This window comes from Adiantum capillus-veneris, chromosome 27 (genome assembly GCF_014529385.1).
Source record: "Adiantum capillus-veneris isolate H3 chromosome 27, ASM1452938v2, whole genome shotgun sequence".
Classification (NCBI taxonomy): Eukaryota; Viridiplantae; Streptophyta; class Polypodiopsida; order Polypodiales; family Pteridaceae; genus Adiantum; species Adiantum capillus-veneris.
This window is the reverse complement of record NC_140957.1, coordinates 75,285,265-75,292,104: the sequence shown is the minus strand read 5'-3', so window position 1 is coordinate 75,292,104 and position 6,840 is coordinate 75,285,265.

Below are 6,840 nucleotides of genomic sequence, written 5' to 3'. Positions count from 1 at the left end.
ATATCAAGCAGCAAACACAAGCTACCTGATGAACTAGAGGATGTCGCCTACAGTCTGTGTGTAGATGCACCCGTGTCGTATGTGACACGCCTCCAAGAACTGTGAGCCATCCTTCGATGTGTAGACAGCCACAAATCAACACTCTGGGAGTGTCGATATCCTCAGCACCTGCAGTCGTAGGCCGAAAACCCCAAATTTGAAGAGTCGAATCCGCACCCGTCGAGACCACGTAGTCGAAAATGACCTGCGCAGACCTTTGTTGAAGCCAAACGGTGGTCGAGATGACCTCAGAATGAAATTCAAACAACACCAAGTCCTTCGGCTTTCCCACGAGATTTGGGGCCGTGTCTTCGCCTGTCGAATTTCACTCCAATCTGAGCTCGTGACTCTAGCCTCCTGCAGTGCTTCCCCGAGCCTTGATCTGAGCTTTGATACCAGTTGAAGGAGTACGAGCGGAAGTGCGACGTGAGAGAGAGTGCGAGAAGAAGAGCACGACGATATGGTGAACTCGCTCTACTGTAATGTGTAGAGCATAGTGAGTTCTTATTAGGTTTTTACAAAAGAATATGTGTACATACCTGGCAGCCCGCCCAGGTAACACATTGGGCTTTATACCCCAACATGTGTGTATTTAGTGTGATGGCGACCCCTCTTTATATAGGGGAGGAGGGGGGAGAAATTGTAGAATTTAGAAATGAAGAAATCATTATCTACATAGGCCATGTGACTGTGGGCCCCACTTGTGTGGTTGTGTGTATATGTGCCAGAACAGCAGTCTCATGAGAGAGAGACTAAGAGAGAGAGATGGGTTGATGAAAAAAAGTAAGAGTTGACATGGAGAATAAAGTAATTACAAGAGGGTAGAGAGGGGAGTGTTTTCAGAGGTGAATCTGTGTGCAGATGTGTGTGAACACAAGAAAAATTAGGTAACCACCGGGTGGGGATGGGTCTGTGGGCACCTTTTTTAGTGAAACTCAGTGTGTGTAAGTGTGGGGGAGGTTATGTGGCTATAGGAAAAGAGACATGGCGCCCTTTAGAGAGAGAGGGGGATATTTGGGTCAGGGATATGATAGGAGAGAGAAAAGGGGGGTGGGGTATACTGTTTTGGAAGATAGGGAAGGTGGCATGTGAGTTAGGGTGCATTATTGGTAAGGACAGGGGGTGGGGTAGCTTGAGGGGAGAGAAAAAGGAGAAAGGACAAGGGGAAGAGAGAGGGGTTTGACCTTTTGAGTGGAGGAGAGGAAAAGGGACACACGGTGGGGAAACAATGAAGAAAAAGGAGGCAGGGTGGGGATGGGCTGCCCCGCAGGCATGAGGTGGCCTATTTTACCTTTCTCATATATTTACATAATCATACTTTATTTTTTTCTCTTACTTTTCCAATGCCTTTTATCACTCCCTCCCTAAGAGGAGGTTTCCATGGGGTGGGGACGAGAGAAGAGGGGTATGGGAGCTTGGCTTGTGAAAAGCCCCCATCACTAGTTTTGATTCGGGAAACAAGGTAAGGTAAGCTTTCAGATCTATAGTAAGGAGTCTAATGAAACCAGCTTGTTTAGTACAAAGCAAACAAGAATACATAGATTATCTCTGTCATATATATGAAAAGCCCAGGAGTTTTATACCTAAAGATGAGCTTATGTAGAAACCCAAAAAATGCAATAATATGCCAGTACAACCCATATCCAACAAGTATACCGCATCTGCAATAAATGTTACCAAAAATATTCAGTAAGTATAATGCATAAGCTAAGACTACATAATTTTGAGCTCTATGCGTTAGTTGTAGAAGAAAGTTTACCTCATTCCCAATCTCTATATCAGGACATACATAGTTACTCTACTTTAAGCCAGGTAAGGTTATTATTATGTCACGACATTAGTAGCTAATGAGTTTAAAGCAAACCAATGTGAGTAGTAGGAAAAGAATAGCTTCCAAAGTATACCAGTAATTGAAGAAAATTACCCAGCAAATCATTGCCAAGCTCGAGACCATATTCTTAGGTCAAGACCCTATACTGTCTTAGGCCGGGTCCACAAAGGTGTTTAAGGCTTTGATATTATAATCATGACAGGCTAAGAATGATCATCTTTGTACACCAGCATCCGACACTTATAAACCAAGTCAGCTTAACATGGCATCCTAAGTAACGCAATTCAGTACACAAGTGGTAGGACCAATTTTCCTAAAATTTCATTTCATTACTAAGAATCCAACAAAAGGTCAGTAAAAAACATACCCAGAAAGTATACCGCATCAGCCCGGTCTGTTATAAAAAAAAACCCGCACGTATACCGCAACAGCCAAGAGTGCATAATGTTGTCAATGAGCTCTATTTGTTAGTTTCAGAAGGAAATTTACCTCATTCTTAATCCAAACTAAAATCATCTCAATATCTGTACCTACATGGTTACTCTGCTTTAAGCAAGGTAAGGTTAGTATTAGGTTGAGACATTAGTATTCAATGAGTTTAGTTCAAACTAATGTCAATAGTAGGAAAAGAATATCTTATTAGCATACCATCAATAGAAGGAAATTACCCAGCTAATCTACCCAAGTTCGAGACCCTATACTTAGGTTGAGACTCTCTACCACCTCAAGCAAGTTCCACAAAAGTGTTTTAAAGTTTTGAAATCATATCCCTACTAGCCTAAGAAGAATGACCAACATCCAACACCTTAAAAACGAGTCACTTTATCATGGTACCCAAAAAACCAAATTCAACATACGAATTGGTAGGACCTGCATTACCAGGTTTTCCTGAATATTCATTCTTATCTAACATACCTTTTAGAATTTTTGAATACCATGTTGTCACCTTTCCAATCTTACTAAACAATATCAAATACATATAGTCTCCAACCTTTAAAATAGTATTTCCTATCATCATACCAGTTTAAATTGATACCAGAATTGCCCATCCAAGACCAATGTCCTTATGCATATTACCACACATTGCAACATGAAATTATTTCACAATACCAAGTACTATTTCCAATGTTAACTCATTAAGAAAAGGAACTCCACCATAGAAGAAGAAGAAGCCAAAGGCTGGCCTTCCAAAACCTTCTATTTTTCCTTCCCTTTTGCCATTGTATTACACACTACGAGTTCAATCACTCGGGCATTAGCCCTCAGTTACTCACAAAGAATACACAAGCATACACGAGCCCGCTATGTGAGAAAAACCCTCACTTTTATAGCATTGTTGCGGGTCAGAATAAGATTTTAAAGCCCCAAATAGAGTCCTTCCGCTCACCCTCAGCCATGCATTCAGTGGAGGTGGCTTGCCATAAATGGGCCATGTGCACCGCTAGTAGAATCCCTCCATAAACCCTTGATGAATCTCGACTTCATCGCCCAAAGTTAGCACGCTGCAGAGAAGTTACCATTTCCACTACTAGTCGTACTAAGTTATTCCTTATTACCCAACTTTAGTGATGCCTACCAAGTGAATTAAAACCCCTAAGGATTTTTAGGCTTAGTTACATAAAAAGAAAATGATATTTTAGGCCAAGGGAAATTCTATCTTGCCCCTTAAGTCAATATTCCTTGGGATTTGTGTGTGTGTGTGTGTGTGTGTGTGTGTGTGTGAGAGAGAGAGAGAGAGAGAGAGAGAGAGAGAGAGCGAGAGAGAGATTGTTTTCCCAACGATGTGGTAGCCTATCAAAAGCAATTGCATATTGTTTCACAAAAGAGAGAGTCAATTCTACCATAAGAAATGCTTCATATACTTATAAGTTTTCTTGATAGAAGCAAATAATGACACAAATAAAACTCTTTTAATTTTTAGGTTAAATTATGAGACGAATTATCAGTATTCTAAAAGTTGAAAAATATATCAATTTTCTTCAAGGCAAGCTTGGAATGTAGCCCGGTTTTTACAATTTGGCCATTTAAAGCTACTCTAAACTCCTTTCTTTTTTGCGAAAGGCTTGAAAAAGCTGGATGCTTAGTACATCTACGGTCTTTTTCTCACCACCTCAAGCACAAGCTATGCACAAAGAGGAGAGGTGCACCTTTTGAAAATCTATTATCCCTTGCATGGGAAGAGAGAGAGAGAGAGAGATACCTTAGGTTGTGAACACTAAAAGAGGGTTAAACTGCTGTAGTGGATTAAGATGACTATTGAGGTCATAATTTGGCTATCGAGACCTCATAATTTTGAGGCTAAAAATAAAGAAAAGGGTGGTTTATTTTAGGGCAATGAGAAGTGTTATTTGAGAATGCATCTTTGGACTCATGAACTTAGGTGGTGTGTGCAAAAATATATTACCATTACAATTTGGATATATAGATAATAATTCCAACAATACCACTAAAATTTGGATATCTGAATAATGATTTCAACAACTAGGTAGAGACTCTTGAATTTGTGCTACATAAGACATTGCTTTTCTCCATAGAGCTCTTGAAGATTTTTTCTATATAGAGAGATTGATTGCCTTGAGGATTGTTTGTCTTGAAAATTTATTCCACACAAAGAGATCAAGGCCATGCAGCTAGGAATATCTTTACTCCAAAAGATATTGTATCTTTGTTCAACAAGGATCAATTGTCGTTTGTTTGTATTGAATGTACATTTTTTAAGAGATGATTTTTGTGAAATGCTTCCAATCACAATTCCCTAAGTTAAAGGGGGAGTGTGTGTGTGTGTGTGTGTGTGTGAGAGAGAGAGAGAGAGAGAGAGAGAGATTTTATTATCATCCTCGGAGGTCAAATATGACCTATGGGACCAAAGTTACACGTTGTCAGGAGATTTTTGGAGCAAGGGATTGTGCATATGTACATACTCATGCATGGTGCATCGAATAAAGGATTGCCCAATTTCCATAGCCAGGTGGTTACATGGGGCCCACATGTGTACAGGTAGGACAACATGTACATAATGCATCGATTTTCACTATTACCAATACCAGTGTGTTTTTTCTACAATAAGGAGGAGTTGGTTGCGCGTAAAACTTCTCTAGGAAGCTATCCGCGGGCCAACGACATGAGGTAAGCAGGTGCGTCAGATGGCATCGAGTGGCGTCAGGAGGTCGAATAGGGTCAATACTTGCACGCGGAGAAGTACGGACACAACGTGGGTGTTTGCTTGTGAGAATTATGCAGAAAGGTCATCATGAGGATCTTTTTTTGGGGCCACTTCACGTGGTGGTGAGATGCATTATTTGGAAAAACTGAGTGCCAGGTGTGCGGATGATGCAAAAAGGTGACAACTATGCACTGCGAGGTCACTTTTTGGCGTGTTCGGGGTCCGTTTGAGGTCATCTAAAAGGCCACGGGTGCCCAACTAATAAATCTAAGTGTGGGAACTGAAAAAACATAGAGAAGACCAGAAAAAATGTGGAGAAGAGAGGCGGAACAGCCGCAGGTGTGTTTTTGGGGTTTTGGAGCCTGTTTTGGCCGTAAACTGCTCATCCGAGGTCGGATTTGAGCACTTTGACATTGTAGACTAGGGTTTTGGGCCGTTCCGGACGCGATGGCGCTGTCCATTTTGCCAAATTCCTCACTCTTTTCTTGCTTTTTTTCTGTGTAAGTTTCTCCTATGAGCGAAGTTTCTGCTCTAGTTTGTGATTGTATCTGGTATCTTTTACCCATATTGTGTGAGCTGTTTGACCCATTGGTGTTGGCCCAAGCTCATTTGTATCTAAACATCAGAAATTCTTCTCTTTTGAACTGAGTTTTTTGGGTGTGTGTGTGTGTGTGTCTGTGTGGAGTGGGCAAGTGGATAGTCTCTCTCCTCTCACTCCACAGGTGTGTTCCCTGTCTCGGCAAGGTGTGTTGTGTAAGCCGAGTGGTTCCCCATAGTGTGTGTGTGTATCTTCCCAAGAGTGTGGGTCGGGTCATTATAGAGGCGCTGTGTGTGTTTTCATCCCGCTCACAACGTGATGTAGTATGTGTATGGGTGAGGAGTGACTCTTGATGCTCCAAAATTGTGGTGATGAGAGTCGCAATGGAGAGCCCACACTTTGGCTGGGAGAGGAAAGTGTGTAGGTCTAAGTTATGGTTGGAAATGTGAGACACGCAAGTTGGGTTGTGACCAAAAGATGAGCACTCTAGTAGTGTGTGGTACTCAGACTCTCAAACTTGCAGTGAGCATAATGTGCACAATGGATTTGACTCTTCTCCATTGCCCCAACACTCTATCTCGCATCAAAGGAAATGGGAGCTAAGTCAAATGGCTGCGATAGTGCGTATCTCCGACAAGTGGATAGGCTCAAGCATGTAACTGTGAGTACGGTTTCCTCTTTCAGCGAAGAACATGGTTTTGTAGTTGGGGGCAATATGGGTGGTGTAATGTATGAAGTGTGACCCACCGGATTTCTCCCAAGCCGTAATACATTGGCGTTGTAGAAAAGCTTCATTCACTTTGGAATCAATTGAAGCATCATGTACCAAGTGTAATGCATCCCATCTCCCAAACCACTTCTTTATGTCTTCCATCCATCCCATGATCAAGATCTTGCTTTATGAGTCTTTTGAACTTTTTTGCTTGCTTCCCATGCAATTGTAGGAAGTCAATGTGAGGGGTTTTGACATCTTTATCATGTGCTCCACAACTCTTTCCATGCACATAACCTCAATTGTAAGACATCCCGACTCAAGAAGTAGGATCATATATGGTGTTTGTGTCTTCACTTGGAGAAAGTTTGTGAGAAACGTGTTTGAACACTCTCAAACTCTTTCCAAGTAGACTTTGAGATGCTCCCGTCCCACACCTCAACTCTATAATGAAGAACCGGTGTCACCAATGAATCTAAAAGATACTTCTTGAGAACCCAACGCTTGATGTTTCCCGCATTACACATGTTGTCAAATGCATAATATGCTCTCTTTCC